Source organism: Pithys albifrons, chromosome 1 (genome assembly GCF_047495875.1).
Source record: "Pithys albifrons albifrons isolate INPA30051 chromosome 1, PitAlb_v1, whole genome shotgun sequence".
Taxonomy (NCBI): Eukaryota; Metazoa; Chordata; class Aves; order Passeriformes; family Thamnophilidae; genus Pithys; species Pithys albifrons.
The window spans coordinates 24,155,130-24,177,105 of record NC_092458.1 but is presented as its reverse complement, the minus strand read 5'-3'; the positions used below and the strand labels follow the sequence as shown (position 1 = coordinate 24,177,105).

General features: G+C 41.0%; 1 protein-coding gene across 2 annotated transcripts in view; it reads right to left on the bottom strand.

Moving 5' to 3' along the window:
- Positions 1-19,888, bottom strand: part of CRACDL (CRACD like) — a 67,825-nt gene extending 47,937 nt beyond the window's left edge. Inside the window, exon 1 of one of the 2 annotated variants that reach the window (XM_071582081.1) lies at positions 19,701-19,888. The gene's annotated coding sequence lies outside the window, so the exon portion shown is untranslated. The remainder of the gene's footprint in view (positions 1-19,700) is intronic. The other variant, XM_071582039.1, reaches the window with a different exon arrangement.
- Positions 19,889-21,976: the final 2,088 nt, after the last annotated feature.

Sequence of the window (21,976 nt, the reverse complement as noted above, 5' to 3'; positions counted from 1 at the left end):
TTCTCCTATGCATGAAACAGGGGGCAAATGGTACATGGACCAGAGTGGGTAACAGAAAATAAAACTGAGAACCGCAAAACAACAAAGCAGTTTTATATGAAAGTTAGAAAAAGGATGTAGACAGGAACAAAGCTGTTGGAAATGCTGATTCCAGGGATAGCCCAAACTGGGCACCTTTCTGCTTTCGTAACATTTCCTTCAATCATGTCTTGAACAGAAAGAATGGTTAAGTAGTAAAATGGATGAGGGTGGGGTACAGAAAATCCATTCCATAGTGTTAAAAATAACCTGTCACATCTTCCTGTTTTCTAAACTGGCATAACTCCACCAGCTTCATTTTATGCCAGTTTAAAATCTGGTCAAATGCAGTGAGTAAGAGGGAGGTGGAAGTGCCTGTTAATGTTCCACTTTGCATGCAGGCTGGTTTTAGCAAAGCATGTCCATTCCAGGGTAAGAAACTTAATAAAGGATTTAATCTTCCTGATGAATACAGAAGGATGCTGAAGTATCAAACTTGTCAAACACACCTTGCAACAAAACACATTTTTACAAATTTGCTTCACTCAGCTATATTTTTGTGAAGCAATGTAAAACAGACAGCTCCAAATTGCCTGACTTCAACCACTGGGAGTCAAACACTGCTGTCCTAATCTCTTTGCAAAGGTGTAGTATCACAGCAATTGGGACAGTACAGAACACGGTCACATCTCCACACACATCAGGAATACAGTGCCTGGAAGTCTCCCGGTTGCTGAGCCGCAGGAGGAGCTGCGGGAAGCACTGATTCACGCTGATGAATTGTAACCAAGCAACACCGTCAGCATCTCGCCAGCCCATTGTTCAGCTGAGCTGGGGAGAATAGCAGCAGAACGGCACTGAAAACCTGCCAAACCCCGACTGCAATTAAAGGATACCATCTCTAACACTAGATATAGTGAATTCTTTAACCAAAATTTAACAGAAATAAACTGTTACTTCTCTCTCAGTTGAAAGATTATGACACACCTGAAGGCAGCAAATGAATTTCTGTGTGTCCACGACCTCTCGTAAATCATCTTTACAAAAGAAACAGTTCAAATTTACTTTACACAAAAAAGGGAGGGCAATGAATTATTCATCTGAGCAAAGGGACAGAAATACTGCCTTTTTGTTAGTCTTTTTGGCCATTGGATGCTGAGAGAAACTCAAGACAACTTTCTCAGATACAGTAACTAACCAGTAACAACACAGATGAGGTGGAAAGGAAGTGGATACTTGAAAATTTTGTTCAGTGAGAGTTAGCAACCATTTCCCATGTAAGTGTCTGAAACCAATAGCTAATGTACATAATATAGCTACTACATCATCATTGATATGAGCCTTATTATCAATGGAGGTATTAAAAAATTAGGTTATAATACTGGAAGATTTTCCTTTTACTGCAGTTAAGTCTGAGTGGCTGGATTATATGTAAGGTCCACGGGCCTTAAGAAAGGCCTTAAGTCTTTTGATATCAAGAACAAAATTCACTGTAAAATTATCCACTGTTGCTCTTCATGGAAATAAGAAGATGACACAGTCTGCCGACAAGACTGTTGGTTTCTAGAGAACTTAAAATTTTCGAGATGTACACAGTATCCCCACTTTACCAGGAAAAGAAAAATTCACATGTATAAATTAAGAATAAGATACAGAATTGACTTGTTCTTAAAATGTAAAAGACAGACTAGCAGCTGTAGGCATTTCTCAGAGCACAAACCCCAAAACCACTGACCTGTAAAACAGAAATAGTAATAACATCTGCTAGACTTCTGGGCTCTGAAATTACATTCCCTGAGAGCAAGTTTCCAAAAGAAGTATTGGGCACTTATGTAAGATACCACTTCCCTTTTCAATGGATTATGCTTCTCTTTTGAAACTTTACTTAGAAGCCTGAGTGCAAAACCACATACATCGTTTTTCTCCAGGAATTAAAGTAGTAGAGCAAAGTTACAAACTGCCATGGCATTGGCATAAAAGAGATTTATCAATGTCTTTCAGAATTTGTGATATCACAGAATGGCTTGGTTGGAAGAGACCCTAAAGTTCACCTATTTCCAACCACCCTGACATGGGCAGGAACACCTTTTGCTAGACCAGGCTACTCCGATCTCCATCCAAGCTGGCCTTGGACACTTCATGGATGGGGCATCCACAACATAGATCACTCTCTCTGCTTAGTCCTTGCTCTTCTTTCTACTTCTTTTCTTCAAACCAGGTTCCTAGATATGGCCTCCTCAATCCCACCATGGGGAATCAAGCAGTTCTGTACTCACTATTCTACGTGGAGTATCACCAGGCTCTCACACAGGCAGGAATGCTGCTGCTTAAGATCTCTCTGCTTGACAGTTTAGGGTCCTTTTTATAAGTCCTTAACACCGCATCAGGTTTCTACACCATACAGTACTCCTTAGAGGGTCAAAGTCTGCTCTCCCATGGCATGAGTTCCCACCAAGTTCCTCTCAGTGTCAGCAGATATTTAAAGCTGAACTTGGTCTAATCTTTTTCTTTCCCCTCATATGTTTGCCAGATGGCTATATATAATGTCTGTTCCCTGGATTGGCTCTTAGATGGAATTTTTTCCCCCTCTACATTTGGCATCTGCTGGTCCAAACAGTTTAACAATACACTTACTTTTCAATCTCATGGCATTGATTCATTCTTGCTGTCAACTTGGCATACAAAAGAGTATGGCAGGCAAACTGGCAGGTTTGGGTAAGGCCTTGCTCCTCCAACAGGAATCTTCTCCTTCATGCACCTTTGAGAGCCATTACCTCAGGAGCAAAGCTCTTTAAGAGGGAACAAAGCACTAAGCCAGAGCGAAAGACATGTACCAAGAAGAACTGAACCATGCTGTCCTGATAATGGGAAGTGGTCTGTGTTGTGGCTATTTCTTGGGAGCAGCTGGTGCTGTCCACTTTTGTACAAAGACATCAAGTTGTGTGGCAGCTAATGGCAGAGAACAGCATGTGAACTTCCAAGAGGAACAAATGCTGTGTGGAAAAAATTTGACTTAGAACCTTCAAATCATTTTCCAGAGTCTTCAGCAACTGTCTTCCTCTTTTCATTGAAAATTGATGAGAACTCCTGTGAAATAACTGATGTGAATACAAGCACCATGCCTGTGCCCTGCAGGGTACACGGCCTGGGCAGCACCACAGGGGAAAGGCCAGAACAAGGGCTTGCAAAACTGCAGCAGCAGCTGGCTGGGAATGGTGTGAGGAAGAGGACAGAGACAGCACAGAAAGAAGAGGAAGTAAAGGTGCCAGAAAGTCTTGTTATGACCCCACCTAAATGCCTAACAGCAAGCTGTTACTGAGTTGCCTGAATGTGCATGTTTTACCTGTCTCATTAGGTTAAACTCAGATTTTTTTAGAGACGATTCTGTCTCTTGAGTGTTTGCACAGTTCAAAGCACAATAGCTCCTTGTGCTGGCTGAGTCCTTTGAATGCTGTGAGAATACAATTAAATAATAAGAGCAGTACAAAGCTTGGTGCTATTCATACTTGAGAATATACCACATGGCTCTGGACAAATCATAGGCAACACTCAACAGAAATGTTTTCTCATTATTATTGTTGCTTTCTCTTAAAAGCATTTTAAAGACAGAAAAAATTATTCCTTTAATGAAAAAATACTGATTTCATTTAATATTTGAATGCCACAGAAGACCAACAGTTTATACAAATAGTCTAAAAAACCAAAAGCTTAAAAACTCCCACTTGAGTGCTTCTCTGTATGCTTAAATTTGCACACACACTTGCCTTTTCCTGTGATTTGGGTGGCTCACCTGACATCCAAATAGCCTGCCTGCTCTCAACTTTACATCACATGGTGAAGTAATTGGGAACAGCGTGAGGTGTGCAGGGTCTTGGTCTCTTAATGTTTAGACAAATGCTGACAGTACAGAGCTGGTTCTAGTTTTCCAGAGCTTCCAACCTCAGTTATGAAACTATTAGACCAAATCCAGCAGTTCAGTGTCCTTGGTCTTAACAGCTCTGATCCAATGCCCACAGAAGCCAACAGAAAGGTTCCTTAATTACCCAGTTAGTGTCAAATCAAGCTCGATTAGATTGCAGTGCCACTGAAGAACAAGACACATAAATTCTTTTGGAACAAATGTCTTCACTACTGAACTGTAAGGCACTGACCTGACTGCCCCAGGTCTTCATGTAACCTGATACTTCATACACCACCCAGCATTCAAGGGAGTGGTGCTGAGAAACAGATTTCTTGAAATTCCCATGTTGCTTTATATGCTTCATGTTGGTGGTTCACAATCAGATTTCTGGTTGTCACCATCATGAATGGAAGGATAAAAATTCAGTGAGAAGTTATGAAATGCTACATCTGCTCAAGAAGGAAGAACGACCAGCCAAAATCAATGTGTCACAGAAATGTGTAAAACAGCACCAGATTTAGCCAGATCCAGCACAAGCCAGGTCTATATTTGAAAGCTGCACTGGTACAGATGTTAGTAGGTGTATGAATAAAGGAGCAGAAGAGTGTACCACCAGTCTACATATCCATGGTAACCAAGAGAGGATCTCCTGGGGAAGGGAGTTGCGAGATGGGGAACAAAGGAGCTTTAGTCTTTTCCCCTTTGCTTTAGGGCTAAATAGCTTTCACACTACCTAGCAAGATTATTTAGGCTGGGGCCACTTTCATCCCCAATTACAAGAGCAACGAGAAAAAAGAACAATATGGCATCGTCAGCCCTCAGAGGACTTGTCTAGCTTGCACTGTGGTCTTTGTCTCTGCATGTTCACAGCTGTTGTTTCACCTAGGCTGAAGCTGACACAAACACACCCAGTCACACTACAAATAACCCATTATAGTAGACACAATACAGAACAGTACCCAAGACACACACTGGTCAGTTGGGAGGTGCAAGGTAAAGAAAGAAACAATGGCCTGCTATGCAGCTCTCAGCATACAGTGTCAAGGCACAAATCACAGAATCATTTTGGTTGGAAAAGATCTGAAAGGTCATTGAGTTCATCCACTAACCTAGCACTGCTAACCACGAGTATGGCTCATTTCTCTTTGTATATATGGGTATGTTCTGAATACGTTTATGATGATGCAATTGCATCCACTCTTAGGTTGAACAATCTTTACTGTCTCATAACCACGCATAAAATTCTACTAGTATTGAAGTGCAATGTCCAGAGAAAGAAAGAGCGATTGCAGAAGCAAATAAATGATTGGGATGTCCATGCAACACACAGGGATACCAGTGTCCTCACATGTGTGCCTACTCCTTTGCTCTAATGATCCAAGGGGCAAACCCTTGAGTTCCCACTCCTCTGTGTTCCCCAAACAACACTCAGAGAACTGCCATTTCCCTCCATTTCCTTAGAGCCACCATTTGGGCAAGAGGGAGGTGCTGCAGCTGGCACTGATGGAGTCCATGTGGACTGGATGGATTCTGGGTACCTGCTTGATGAGCTGCTAGGCAGGAAGTCAAACAGCACAAAAGAAATAGGCACCATCTCTCCTGTTGCTGTATGTAACCTCTGAAGCAAAAGAATGAAGAATTGTTACAAATACAGTTACTCTTAATAATCTCTTTATCTTATTCTCCTGCCCCTGCCATAAATTTCAGTTTATCCACTTGTGAGTCTGACAGCTGTCTGCACACAGTCCATGTCTCAGGCTCATTCCTGATCCAGGTTCTCCCTGGTCTTCACTAGAGACAAGAAACAGTGACATCAAAAAGAAAAGGGGATAGAAAGAAAACCAAGGCAATAAATCTTTAACATACCCCAAAAGTTATCTGAATATCCAAACAGGAGCAGAAAAACTCCTTCTTCTTTTTAATCTATCTTTTATTTCCATGCTATACTATACACAAGATATGTTTTTTAATAGTCTGTTCTAAAATAAGTTGGTCATGGTCTTCTTACTAAATACTGCATGATTTCATAATTATACAGCAAACTGCTTTCCTAATTTGGAATAAACTCTTACATTCTACTCTGCCTTTAAGAAAATGGGGCTTAAGTACCTTTTATTATTTTTCTAATGACATGTAAGCCAAGGAGAAAGAAATTTTTTCTCTATTTTTGTTGGTTGTGAAAGTCTTAGAATTGACAGTGGCATGTAAGCAATTTACACCTTTACTTTTACAGCTACATGAACTCAGCATTGATTTATGCCGCACACAGTGTTTTTATTTCTTGATTAACTTCCTTTCAGGCTTTCACTGTAAGCCAGTGATACTTTATTAGGGATGAGATAAGAGCGATACTTGTATTAATTTCCTTCATTATATTCATTTGCTTGTAACTTTGGCAGGTGGTGTAACTTTTAGGTCCTTTAAGTCGGGAGACAAAAGAGTGAATAGTTTGTGCTGGTGCAACCGGAGTCTCCACCCCGCATACAGGAGGCAGGTTGTGGCTGCACGGTGAACCTTGGTTCTGACACCTCAAGCTTGTGCTTTGACTCAGCAAAGTAAATAATGCTCTTTTCAAGCAGTCTGCACACAGTTGTCAGGGCGTTCTGGTTTAACACACAGCATATTATCAGGCATTACACATGCAACGTAATTAATTAAAACATTCAAAAACTGAAGTGCTTTCACCTGGTATTTGACAATCTGCTGTTCCTAAGCTAAGTGGCTGAGAGTTTAATAAAAAACATTAGAAAGAGCAGTTAAAATTTCAACATCATGTTGATTAAGAACCTTCTCGTGTAAGTAGACCACTTGCATGCTCCCATTGCAGTAGCTCTCTCACCTCCACTAGCAAATGACTTTTACTTCCTCACCCTAACCCATTAAAACAGATACTGTCTCCAGACCACCATAGACTGTTGTGGAATATAAAGTTTTAATGACATCACAGCAGACTGTTGGGCTGAGCTAAAACAGGTTACCAGTTTTAGTCCAAATTTAACAGTAAACAGTTAGGATGATGCCCAGTGCTATTGTAAATTCCAACTGCATTCCATCCCAGAGAGGGAATGGAGAAAACAAAATGGTGTAATCACTTATAAATATTATGATGAAAACTAGACTAGTCACTTTTATTTTGCCCTATACTTCAGAAACAAAGGCCATTAAAATAACAACTAGTCACATAAGAAAAGCTAGGAGGAAATGAGGCTTTATATTGTGGAGATACAGCTGACAAAATGTAGTTTTGTAGGAGCAGAAGTGGTTTTAAAAAACAATGAAATAGCTTTCAACTGAACTTGGAAGGTCATTTTTGTGGAGATGGGGCCAGGAAGCCCTTGCTGGAGATTCCTACCACCATCATCCACAGACCCAAAGTCCTCAACAGTGAATCCAACAATTCTTAGTGAGTTGTACGTATTTGCACACATGGTCCTCTTTTATATTGTTGTGGTTTAGCTACAGCTTATGATTCCGTTCAGAACAAGACTGCAAAGCAGCTGAGCTGGCCATTAAATCAGGCTGCCGAAGCACGTGAGTAAAAATTACAGAATTCAACTTAAAGACTACAGTCTAATTGCCAGTATTTTGCTTTCACTTAGAAACTCAGTACATCAGGCTCACTGCAAGAGCTGCAGAGAAATTTCTGCAAAGGTTCAAGAAAAGTGACAAACTATTTTCTGTACACAAGACAATTTACAGTGCTCTCTGCTCACAGAGTCATTTTGCATCAGATTCTCAGGACTAGTTTTACTAAAAAATCCTCTCACCATGAGAAAGGTTGTGGAAACAACCTCTTTAGAGCAAACAGCACTTCCTTAAAGCAGTCCATCAAAGTCCAAACAGAAACCCTCATATGCCTGTGCTAACAGTGTCGAGTTACACAAGAGATGGTAACCAGTTTAAAGAGTATAATTTTGTCAAAACAACAGGCAAGCTACCATTATCCTTCTGTATACTGCAGACTCACTCCAAATGTCAGAGAAGCAAGACTGCTTATCTGGTTCAGATATCTCCAAAATGGACTGCAGGTTAGTCCATTTTGGACCAACCTTCAGTCCCATAAGGCTTTGAACTTTGCCTGTTCAAGTGTTGATGTCCACTTGGTGATCCTAGAATATCAGATATGCAGTATTGCATTATATTATTATAAGCCCACAATTTCAACCTGTCTCTGGGGAAGAAATGTCTTTCTTTTCCCGCTATCATCTTCCACAGTTAAATTGCAAGACAATAACCCACACCCACAGTTGTGATTGAGTTAAGCATTACTGAAGCAATGGCTATAACTCAAAACAAGTGTAAAATGCAACAGAGCTCCCTTATCCATGAACATAATGAGAACAGATCCATAACCTACCGATACATGGCAAGACCAAAGAAGCAATTGATGTTGTGAGTCAGAAGAGACTTCCCTTAAGATTGCTATCACAAATGAAGATATTTGTAGGGAAGAGATGTTTCTGCAGGAAAGAAGAAAGCAAGGTAGGAGAAACTCTAAAGGAAAAATAGTAGTATAGGCAGCAGAAAGTATGAGAGAAAGTAAGAACAGTTGTAGAAAAAAGTCCCTGAAAAGGCCTAATGACAGAGCATCACTTCACTGGTGGCAGAACAAAGTAGTGAGTGATGCTCAGAGAAGCCTCCCTCCTTTTCTTTGAATTCTACTTCATCCATGGAAACAAGGTTTGTTTTGGTTTTTCAATTATGAGGATTGGATATGGCTTCATCAGCATGTTAATATTAGCTAAGAGTTATTAAAAATTGCCTGGTTTTGTCCTAAGTTTTGGCAGCCTCAGATCTCAAGTGAATCCAGGGACACAAGCCTGATTTGGACCTTGAAGTAGTTCCTGGCTCTGTCTTGCCCACTTATGGTTTTATTCGTACACATTACTCCGTGTTCTCAAATGCCTGTGCAAAAGTGGAAGAAAGCAGCAGCAGATCAACTTTCAGGTGGGTTTTGCTGATTTCTTTCACAGCTCTAGCAACAATTAATAAAGGCAAACTTGCCAAAACAAGGTAGTGATTCTGTTCTACAGCCATGAGGCCACAGACAGGATAGCTATGCACCCTGCCAGCCCATGGGACCCCACACTCACTGGAGCTGTGCTCAAGGCCCCCTGCTCCCGTGCTGAATTCCATCCATCTTTCACAGGCCAGGAATGCTCCTTGCTGTATTTTGCATCCCAACTTACCACACACATTACCTTCACACCATCACAGCACCCAACAAACACTCCTTTAACACATACACAGGGGAAGAATGTACCTGAGAAATTCTGTCCAGCAGAGAAAAGGAGATTTCCTGAAGTCCCTTAAGCTTCTCAGCTGACTGCAGTATGTGCCACAGCTTCTCAAAACTAGTCAGCTGTTTCAGAGAAACATGCAACTTATGAGGAGAATGTGTCGATTCATTCACCATATATGCTCCTTCACAAATATGTAACACAGATTGGAACTGACATTCAAGATGACCCACACCCTATACAAGCCTCACAAAAACTGCCTAGTTATTCACTTTTCCAGCTTGGCAAACTAAGCCTCCATACTCAGTGTCAAGATAAAACATTTGTTAAAATAATTCTTGGCTTCCTTCCACTCCAAACAAATTCATCAGGCAGATATTTCAACCAATTTTTATTCAAGCAAGCAGAAATAGAGAGGTACAAAAGTAGAGATATACCATCCTTGATTAGTCAAAATATATTTTTTTTTAAATTATTTTTTTAACATCTTTTTCTTCCCCATAAGGATAATGGAAGGTTTTGGCTATTTTTGAGGTCACTGTCTCCAATTAAGAGAAATGCACGAGCTTTAAACAAATCAGACAACCGTGGAACAATTTTAATCCCTGAATGAATAAATCCCTTGGGGGACCTGGCTGCAGAGAAACCAATGGGCAATTCTGTTAAGCCTTAACAGCAAATAAGGCACAATCTGGCTTCTACAATGAACCTCAAAGCCACAGATCCTGTCATAAGAATTTATCAGATTCGTGTGATCAGTCATCAGTGTACAGACTGTGATGATACACAGAATATCTTCTGCTTACAGCAGCTGTTGGAACAGCATTGTCTCCAGATCATCTTTGAGTTAGGGGTTATAATCTTATGGGGGAAATGACAGTAGTACGTGTTAACTGGGTGAATACTCATTTGTTCCAGTGAACTCCTACCCTTATCAGCACCCTGCTGCCCACTGACCTTACCTCTAGCTCAGAAGTGTTAAGAGAAATATCAGCTGTGACTGTGAGAAGCTCGGCATTTGCTCCCACAGCCTTTCACAGCAACATATAAATGACCTCCTTTGACCTACAGACTGGAAGTGCTTTCTTCAGCTGTGGGATCAAACACAAATCATTCATATCACACTATGAATATACCACAGACTAGCACAGAAGATAGAACTGTGCTTTAAAAGAAACATCAAAACAGAAGAGGCAATCTCCCCTCCTTATCCATACACCTACATGCTTAGTTGCTGACATCTCTCAGGGTAGGGACAAAATCACTTTCCTTGATGTGGCTGATACAGCCTAGCCCATACTTAGGAGCCTGTGCAGCACTCGTTGGGCTGCATCTGCTCTTGTCAGCGAACCACTCTCGAGACTGTTCTGTAGCACCGGAGACAGTGCTTGAAACCAGACTGCTAAACTCTTATGATCTTCAAAAGGGGCTGACTGCATCCACTCTGTTTGTTGAAAACTTCACCAGTCTGTCCAACCAGGACCGTGTCCAGGGCTGTTGCAACAACCCAAGAGTGACAGTGACCCAGGAAAGTTTCCCTGCACTGCTCAGTAGTTGAGAGGCATCTTCCCTATCCAGCTACCCCAACTGTTCAGATCTGAGGCACATCCAAGGGGCATGACAGCTGCCTTCTTTGCTTAGAACCACATTTCCTTTCCTTGAAATCAAGGCATGTGAACAAAGAAAAAGGGTGAAAATAACACACATACAGCTATTGCCAAGGGAGAGCTATGCTACATACATGATACACCCAGTGCTCAGAAGTTCAGAAGTACTCACTTCAAGCATCCACTCTTTAGGTATATAGTTACGAAGAGTCAAGTTTTCACAGCCACTAAATGCTTAGAGACAGGGGCTACGAGTTCTTGCAATTAATAGGAATCCTTAACCAATAAAATGCACAGTGGCATTTCCAGGTTTGGTGTCTCAATCCTATTGCAGGTGACTGTAATTATATCGCTGAAGATGTTTAAAGCCTCTGTATTGAGGTGCCTCTGTTATCCCTTGGCACCCAAATATAGTGTTTCTAATCCATTTCATTGGCAGAAAGAAAGAAAGAAAGAAAGAAAGAAAGAAAGAAAGAAAGAAAGAAAGAAAGAAAGAAAGAAAGAAAGAAAGAAAGAAAGAAAGAAAGAAAGAAAGAAAGAAAGAAAGAAAGAAAGAAAGAAAGAAAGAAAGAAAGAAAGAAAGAAAGAAAGAAAGAAAGAAAGAAAGAAAGAAAGAAAGAAAGAAAGAAAGAAAGGAAGGAAGGAAGGAAGGGAGGGAGGAAGGGAGGGAGGGAGGGAGGAAGGGAGGGAGGGAGGGAGGGAGGGAGGGAGGGAGGGAGGGAGGGAGGGAGGGAGGAAGGAAGGAAGGAAGGAAGGAAGGGAGGAAGGAAGGAAGGAAGGAAGGAAGGAAGGAAGGAAGGAAGGAAGGAAGGAAGGAAGGAAGGAAGGAAGGAAGGAAGGAAGGAAGGAAGGAAGGAAGGAAGGAAGGAAGGAAGGAAGGAAGGAAGGAAGGAAGGAAGGAAGGAAGGAAGGAAGGAAGGAAGGAAGGAAGGAAGGAAGGAAGGAAGGAAGGAAGGAAGGAAGGAAGGAAGGAAGGAAGGAAGGAAGGAAGGAAGGAAGGAAGGAAGGAAGGAAGGAAGGAAGGAAGGAAGGAAGGAAGGAAGGAAGGAAGGAAGGAAGGAAGGAAGGAAGGAAGGAAGGAAGGAGTAATACTACAAGTCTTTCCCTCCTTCTCCTGGGTAAATAAAAAATATCCCCTGCATATTTCAGCTTTGCAATCTCACTTCAAATCTTTATCTGAGCACATAAATGGAAGTCCCATGGAAGTTGCTGATGTAAATTTCAACATTGCCTGGCAGTGTGAGACACAGGACAGGCAGACATAGTTAAGTAGTTTAATTCACACTGGTTTGGTATTTGGCCAAAGGGGTTTTGCAGATGTAATTAAAAAAGGAACCTTAAGTCATTAGAAAGAATAAATAATTTTCCCAGCAACACTTTTCTTTCCTGGCATCATTTCAGTGATGCATGTTATCCAGAACTCTGTAATCTGCAAAATCAATTTAAAACACTAATGTACAGTTATCACCTCACTTTAAAAAACTAAATTGGTAAAGAAACATAGCAGTCTTCATCTGTAAGTTCAGCAGCAATTAGACAGACCATATATTCATCTCAGAGAGAGCTGTGAAAAAGGCTAAGCTACAAGATTAAACAAAACCCATAAATATTGTCTACCATAACTCCTATTATTTTGAATCAAATACCTTTTGATGTAAGTACATATTCTAAGTGGACATTTGAGAGCTATGAGATGTAAACTGTACAGTATCTTAAAAAGCAGGCTACTGAGGAACAAGAAACCCATGGACCAGATACAGTCTATGACTACATTCTGATAATTTTGGACTGAGTGATTTTGGGGGAATGCATGGGGATAAGCAAGAAAGTGAATCTGTGCCCTGCCAAATGGGTCTGACAGTTCTCTCTGGGCAGTGGGGGGAAAAAAAATTCTCATTTCTGCTATAAAGCAATTATCATACTAGGAAAAAATTGTAGCACACACTGACACAAGATGATGCTCCACATTAACTGTTCCTATAAAACTTAATGCCACGTAAGAGGGATAAAAGTAAAAAATATTATACTTCTTATTTTAACAAAGGAAGTCTTTTTCAGAATTAACTTGGTTGTGGAAGCCAAATCTAAAATACTTGAAACAGGCTCCATTTTCATAAACGGTTGAGCATATAAAATGCAGTGTTTAGAGTACATCTACCTTCAGTGTCCCAAAGACACTAGACACCTAGGAAAATTCAGGGCACTTCACTGAAATACATTACCTTGTCTTTACTCAAATACTCCTTTTTCAATCCCAGGAGAACAGTGCTTCTGAGAACAGCATTTTCTTTTTCTTGCCTGGATTATATGCCAGTGTAGTAAAATTCAGCTACCACTGGTAGCTTGAATACACCAAGTAAGATATGGAGGAGGATCTCTGCAAGTCTCCATGTTCATTCATGTTTACAAAACTGAGAGCACACAAATTTAAGAGACAGATTGAGCTCTTTTAAATGTTTGCTTAATTGATGATCAACTCCAAGTTTCTCATCTGCTCTTTTTGATTCACACTGCCTTGTATATTTGTTCATGACACACTGTTGAAAGAACTAAGGGTTGATCTCTGTTTGACAAGAGACATCAAATAGACTCTATTTTATTAAGATGCTGCCACCTATAGTCTTTCTGAACACCACACTACTTCTGCACAGTTTTGATTCACATTTAAATTTCTAAAAATTGCATTATCTTTTGCTAAAACCTTCAACATCACCCCACCCACCAAGAGAAACACCAAACAAAAGGTTTGGGGACCAAGCTTTCATCATCTTTCCTCTGTGATTCCCACACCCACTCAAAAATCTTCCCAGTTTTGCCTGCTCTGATGAAGACTCAGCAGGTCTAAGAGAACAGGCGACTTTGAGGTGAGTATCTATAAAACTAGCACAAGTGGTTACTTTCAAACAGCAGAGAGCATTCCTGAACACACCACACAACCAGCCCACACTGCAGAAGACAGGGATGGAAACCAAAGCTGAGGTGTCTGTGAAGTCCAGTGGAGAACTCTCACCAGATACTCCTATATATATTTCATTCATGCTCTACTTCTGTACACTGATTAGTACCACTAAGTAGTGACATCAATTCCCTTCCTCCACCAATGTTTTTCTATACAATAGTCTTTTTAAGCTAACCTATCACTAAATAAAAAACACACCTTGAATAGACTGGAAATATATGCCTTTCAATGCAGAGCAACACAAAAAGTGATGTAAATTCAAAATTTCTCTGGTTTGTAGTCTCATAAACCAAGACTTAAGCCATACGGATGTTTTGCTCAGCATTTCTAGCTCTGAAACTGCCAAATCCATGGTGATGCATTAAACACTATACCAACTTGTAGTAGTTTTGGCTTCAGTCAGCATAGGTCCCCATTTAGGCCTCAGTTTTTAGCAGGCCTCAAAGGTTGTGACACAGATTAGAGGGGACAGGTATCATCTGACTTAAGCAGCCATAGAGGTATTTCATATCATCTGACATCATCAGGAAGTGTCGGGGAGTATAACAAGCAAGGTGGGAGGAGTCTCTGGGCTCTTCGGTCCCTGCTTCTGACCAGGACGGTTCCCGCTCCCTGACTGCTGATATCAGGCCCTCCTGCCGGTCGGCACGTCTGCTTAGCCGGGGACGTGAGCACATTCCTGTTAATTCCTCTTTCCCTCTTGCTGGGAGGTTTCCTTTGGGGAAGGGGTTTGGTTGGTTTGGAGTTTCACCTGTTAGCTGGGGCGACCTCGGTGAGCCTGTTGTTGTTTCCTGTCACTATGTGCTATTTCATATTCTGTGTTAAGCTCTCCTCTTCTTTGTATAAATATAAAAACCTCACTGTGTTTAAAGCCTCGTTTCTGCTGTTTTCCCTCACTCTCCTCCTCTGGGAGTGGACTTTTTGACTGGGTACCAGGCAGTTGGCATTTTGCCAGCTCAAACTATAACACAACTCAAAAGGTCTGTAGCTACAGAAATTGGCTTCTTCCATTCTTCTTCTAGGAATGGAATTTGAAGGACAGACAGACAGACTGCATGTCTGTCCCTCCTCAGCCTTCAAGTTGTCCAAGTACCTATGGAAACTCTTCCATGTTTCCATGGTCAGATGATACAGCATGGCCCCTGAATCTGCCCAACCCCCTAATGCCTTGCAAAAAGCTGAGTGATACTGATTTCAGTATTAAGGAAAAAATGTCACAACTGTAAGGTTCCAGGAGCTACTAATGTTGATGGCACACAGTACCCTAAGTCCTTTAAGTTCTATGTTATATTGTATTTATAGTTTCTTTGTTCAGCTCTAGAATACCTTCCACTTTAGGAAGGAAAGAAATCTATTGAAGTGTAAAATCAAATAAAACACATCATTCTAAAATACAGGCAGCTGATAGCTTTGCATGAGACAATGAGTTAGAAGATTAAGTGGTTCCTTTGTAATTCTATTTTTCTTTAAATAGCAGAGTTGCCAAAGCTGATGTAATAAAAGAAGACTGACATGGAGGACGAGAAACTGTGTAATCTTCCCATCTCACTTACCACTTTCAGATACAAAGGAGTAAAACTGCAAACTGTCTCTCCTGCCCACAGTTTTTATGTGCTGCAGATAAAAAACCCAAAAAACAGAGCACACTGAGTTTTTAGCATTTCAGAGATTCAATGTCATTGAAAATAAGTTGACTTTTTAAAAAAATAAACTTCTTTGCTGTTTTAAAAAAAAAAAGGCAGAACTGTTGTGTATTTTTATCCATAGAACAAACAAACTGTTTATGGAAGACTGCAGCTCAGCAGTGCAAGCTGAAGCATTTTTTATAACTGTGTATTCTCAAGAGTGTGTCTTGCCTGTAAACTCACACATCATACCTAAACCCATAAGTGTATTCATAAAAGAAAAAGCTGCACTGCAGTATGCTCAAGATATTTTCCTTGAAGGACTCCTTTCAAAGCTACCTCTGTCTTAGCTTAGCACAAACTTCATCAGAAACCCAGCTGGTAGAGGACACCACTGAATGTGTGTACCAGCTTATACACATGTGGATTTTCCATGATCGCAGAGCTCAGTGAGGAAGTCTGCCCTGAAGCAGCTGGGAGCATGGAGAGCCATGGGCCTGAGAATTCTGAGGGAAAAAATGTACTGGAAGCCATATGAAGAAATCAATGTCCTGTTTTATCTCATTCCCTTTGAACATCAACAGACAGGCTAAAAAATTGTTTGCCCTAAGTAAATACTCTTCACCAGACTCATGCAAGGTCCCAAAGAGTCAATGGTGACAAACTGCTGTAAAATCCCACTATCTCTTATACCTGTTTTGATGCAAATTTCTCTGAATCACTGATTTAATCTTCCTCTTGAATTACTTCAAAATTCATCCTAATTCAAGGCATCATCAATAGTAGAGTGAAATTGGCTCTCAAGGTATGTTTCAAACATGCTGTACAAAAGCAGATACACCATCTGCTGTTTAAAGGGCTCCAAGATAGTTTTCTGTTAGTTAAATTCCTCCAACTACTGGATAAGCTACTGCTGCCAATTCTGTTGGCTCCTGCTGAGGCTACACAGAGTACAGGCATCAGGAGTAGTGGGACTTGCAAGAGGTATGAACAAAGTAAAACGTTACCCTTGAAATCAGGACAATGCTTATTTATGTCTGAGCCTCAATAGAAACATTACTGCTGATTGTTTTCACAGAAACATCTACTAATACATCCACACTATTCTCCCAGACTGCTGTGTCTTCCCAGGTGCCATCAGATACAATTACTTGGTTTTGAGCTGCCAAGATTTTCAGTTTCACCTTGTTAAAAGTCATTAAACAAATGTAGCCATTTTACACTCAGAATTTTACAACCCACGATGTTCACTTTTTATAGACACCAAAAAATGAAGTACTCTAGAATTACTGTACTGATTGAACTGTTTACTTTTATGTTTAATTTCAAAACTTTCCATTTCAGATGTATTTCAGAGAAGCCAAAGACCCCCCTTGCCTCATATTGCACTGTTTTACCCATATCTACCTATAAAGTTAATCAAATTTGATAGTGTATCAGGAAGATCTCTCCATTAATGACTCCATGAGATGACACAGATATAATGAGCCTGTCTTATCTTAGCCCTCTTCATGTGTAGTGATGGAGAGAGAGAGAGGCTTCAGTACCACACTGAGAAGGCACTGGGGAGGGACTTGTGCCAGTATTTTCCAGTTCAAAAACATAAACTGAGAGGATGCAACCTTACAAAACCCACAACAGCTGAATGATGGAGAAATTTAATTCTGAGGGAGCTCTGCTGACTTAGGGATGAGTAGCAGTCCATAGAAATGCTTGGGTACAAAAAGAGCCATCGTCCTTGAGTGACAGTGTTGTCCATGAATGGATGTTTCACTGTAATAAATGGGTAATTTTACGGTAATTTAAGGTAACAGTCTCCTTCCCCAACCTTTTTGCATAGCTCTCTTCTCTCTTTAATAATACAGAACCATAAATCTCTCAGTAAGAGAAGACTGTATATTTAATATCTTGGACACATTACATTTTATGATTGAATTTCCATCTTTCTAGTGATTGTTAACACTCTTTCAGAGTATGCAAAGCTGGAAAATGAACCAGCTTTTTCTCAGAGTATTTTACAATTTTGGCACATACAGCCTTCATTCTACTGCTTTCCAACAAAGACTTCCATGTTCAAGCAGATGTCCTTCAGTATTTTGGTCTCAAACAAAACAGACACAACTCAGTTCATCAGCACCTACAGTTTCAAAAAAGCACTTTTAAGGTATCTGAACAAAAAGATAAATGAACTGTACATCACTGGATATACACTACGTTTAATGAGCCAAATCCAGGCCTTGCTGTTACGAAGCAAGACCTCAGAGGGCAAGAGAACTGAGGCACTCTAGCTGTGCAGGACACTGGACAAGAGATCTCTGACACTAACATAAGAGTTAGAAGATACCTTCACCTTTTGCACAGTGAAGGCTCTGCAGGTTCTTATCTATAATAGAGATGGGCTACAATGCTCCAGTCAGAGACTCGTTATGCTGGCAAATAACTTGTGAAACCAAGAGTGGGACAACTGGATATGGTAAAGTCAATGACCATTTACTAAATCTTCACACAAAACAGGGAGAATTTGTGTGGTTAGACACTGATTTCACATCAGCCCTGCTGAATCTGAAATGCAGCTTTGCTACTGCAGTAAATATTTGCCTGAGACATTTCCATAATTTAATCATATTTTCAGTTCCTCTGTAACAGTTCAGTGCCAGTCCCTGCTATTAAGCTGCTTGCTCTTTTTTCCTTCTCTTTTGTCCCAACTATAAATACCAACTCTGCCAGCCAAATAATGTACAGCTGTTAATGTCCTGCAGGAAGGGATAGCAGAAGCCATCAGTACCACTACAAGCCATCTGTGAGCAGAGCTCTGTCCTCTGGAGAGCTCAGCTGAGCTGCAGACAGCAGGCACTCATATTCCTATGCACTGCCTTAGAAGCAGCACTGCTGCAGCCCCCACTAAAGAGTTAGCTGGGTTTTTTTTCACAAGAAGAATTAGACTATATACCCAAAAGCAGACTTTATGGTAAAGAAAACATTTTTAATTAAAACCACAGTAGAATTAAAGTTCACAAGGTCACTGCAAAAGCGAAGAAACATGACCTTCTACTGTCTATAAACTCTGACGTCTGTACATAGACAAACTAATTACTCATCACTATAAACAACCACAGACAGTTCCTACTTCATCACTGGATAACGCAAGATGCACCTGCTCCCTTTCCTTTAATGATAATCCAGCTCTTACTGAGAAACCGCCTTCTTTCAATGATTAAAGAGCTACAAGGCAAGTGCCAGTAATAAAGTTACATTTTTTTCCTTCTGTAATCTAATCTTTGCCCTGTAGAAACTGCTGATGAGAGCTCAGTTCCACTTAAAACTTACATAGAAGCAATCCATATCACATTGCATATGGAAAAGGACTGTTGCCCCAGTGTTTACTGGCCTGCTGATACAAGGAATGAGAAATTACTCCAATGCAGAAATGATGTACAGCATTGTATCAGAATCAAACAGGCTTTGATGCATGGTTGCTATTTTTGGAAGCTAATGATCTGTGAGTGATAAAGCAAATGAACTTTTTAATGATGACAAATACAGGAGAATATACAGCACTGAGTAGAGAACACAATGTCCAAATGAAGAAAGATTTATGGGAGCTAATCATGGTGTATAAGATTTCTAATGGAAAAACAGGAGAATAGGAAAAACTTCTGAAGATCTCATGTGTGTCAACCTGGAATAACAATTTTCTTTCAGACAAAGAGGTGGACTGTATAGTCTGCTGCACACTTCTAGTTGATACTTACATTGCTTTGGTATTTATATGCATATAAAGCCTAAGACATGCATTTTATGCAATTTAAATACAATCAAACTGGCTACAGAAAAAACTTGCTATAGAAAAAATGTAGGTTTTTAACTAGTGTGAAAATATGTAAATAACTAGTGTTTATATTGCTATTAAATATATGGGGTATTTTTCAGTTAATTGTATGGCAAAACTGACAGGGTGATGCTTTTGCAATTAAAATTTCATTGTACTCTTAAAACTCTGAAGGAAAGAGATTCCTATACACTGAGCTAAGATCCATCAGTGTCAATTGAAATTCACTGTACTAAGTACACTATAGACAGCAAAGTTCATCAACAGAATATAATAATGAAAAAAATCGATTTGTGGTATTTCAGACCACACGCTCGAAAATACATTAAACAGGCGGGGAAAGTCACAACATTTAAGGCCAATTTCAGGCCTGAGGATCAGCCAGCATTTTGCGGGATATTTGAGGGAAAGCCACAGCGTCTCAGTGCCAGGGCACATCCCCGCCAGTCGCGCTCGGCCCGGAGGGCGCTGGGCTGGCGGGAGCGCAGTCCCGCTCGGTTCCATTCACACTCCCGACAAACCTGGGCACGTCGGTCCGAAGGCAGCGCTTGTGTACATGGAAACGGCGTCCGTGTTCGCTGTGTGCCCCTCGCCTCCGAACTGCACGCGTGTTTTCCTTCAGATCTCCCTTTGCCGTGCTCCCAGAAAAACAAGCTCCGGAGACCCGCGAGGAAGCAAAGCCCGCCCGCCCCGACGGCCCCGGCGGTGTCCCCGCGGTGTCGCGGTGGTGTCGCCGCTGCCCTCCCTTTCCCGCGGCCCTGCCCCGCTCCTCCCGCCGGGCCCGGGGCCAAGGGCGAGGCTGCCCCGGGAGCTGCCCCGGGAGCGGGTGGGGGTGTCCCCGCCCCGGTAAGACACGGCCCGCGGCCGCGCCACGGGCGCACAGGGGTGAGGAGAAGGTGCGGACCGGGCGCTGTGAAGGGGAGATTTCACCGCTGCAGTTCTCTGGCTCGGCTTCCCTTGCCCTTTCGCCCACCCGCAGGGGCTTCAGGTAGCGACGAGCCATGGCCAGGTGTCCCCGAGAGAGGGGCAGACTGCCGGAGGTGGCGGGGGCACCGCAGCGTGCAGCTGTGGCCGGGATGCTGCGGTGGCAGGGGGGTGGAAGGCTCAGGCTGAGGCCCCTGGCAGCTGTGAACAGCACTGTCTCTGGATCTTCCACGGTGTACCTGAAACTCCCATGCAAGAGCTGGGACAGGCAGGCTGGGCCAACTGACTGGAAGAATTGATAAAAATACCATCGAGTAGTTTCCCACTTCAACATCTATTTCAATAAACTTCTCTCAAAGTTATGAGCTCTGGTTTCAACACGAGCACATTTTGCCTGAAGAATTTCTTCCATGTAAATCCAGTGAGTCTGAGGACAACAGTTTTGGATAGAAAATACAGGTGTTGCCTGAAAAATGAATGAACACCACACCACATTGCCCCTCAGCCCAAGGTGAAAGTGTTAGAGTGAAAAATGCTGTGGAGGTTGCTTGTTTCTTAGGGCAGTGGTAAGGGAAGCAGAAATGAAAATGGAAAGCTGGTGCACACTAACTCTGCCTTAAAATGAAAAATCATTTCAGCGCTACTTCTAGAGCAGCCGCTGTGGGTCAAAAAAGAAATTCAATTATAGGTTTTATTTCTGCCAAGTAGAATTGTTTTAAAAATGTTCATGCTATACTGGCAAAAGTGATTTTATAAAATATTACTATGTGCAGGAAAGACACCCTTGTGTAAAGCAAATCAGAGAAGCACATTGTTCACCTGCTCAGTTGCACTGCAGCTCTGACAACAAAGACGTTTTCTGCTTTGTGTACTCTATATAATTGCTTGGGTGTAGGCTGCATTCAAGATAAAAAATGTTTGTTCTTCTCCCACCTCAGGAAATAAAAACACTGAAAATACAATGTAGATGAGAAACACGAGCTAGGAAACTTAAAACCAAGCTTAGACTTCTGCATCTGCTGAAATAAATGACTGAACTGCTTTGTGGATTTTAATAAAAATCAAATGCGGGGCAGCCTAGAGGAAAACCAAATTGCAACATTTTAGAGAGTCAAGTAAAAACAATCCATTGGATGGAATTATCATTTCAGGCCCATGTCTTTATACATAATGTTTTGATTATTTTAATTGTTTTCAAAGTTTATTAATAAAAAATCTGATTTCTGTAATGAAATAATCTTATGTGTTTTGATATAGTAAATCCAAGTGGAGCCACATGAAAATTTTATCAGTCTTATCAGGCTCTTTTTCTTCTGTTGGGAAAGTGTCCAAAACATAAAACTAACTGAAATATCTTTCCACATGTTCAGATAACTGTGCATGTTAATACCACAAAACTACGTATGATTCATTCATCTTCATTTCACATACTCCCTCTGCTGGGAATTAGCATGAAGGTTCAGTGGATCAGAGGAAAGATCATTAAAAGTGCAAGATACATTAAAAAACTCTTTTGCTTCTTTTATTAACAAATCACACTTCTTTAGAGACCCTCCAGTCTCTATCAGTAAATCAATTTGTATTCCTTGTTACAAGGCTATTCATACCAAAATCATTTAGATGAGGAAGGAGAAGCTCATGCAAATTAACAAGTTAAATATTCCATGCATACTAACTTCTAATGCATTCTGTTGTATCATTTAGCATCTGCTAATATCAAAGATTAAAAAAATATACAAAAGCAACTGACTAACAGAACTGCTGAAGTATATCTGATGCTGATAGCCATGTGGCTGGTACTCCACAGCCTACACTGACACCAATGGTATTAAGATGCTCTGAGAAGAAATGAGGGGATAGAATCAAAAACTCA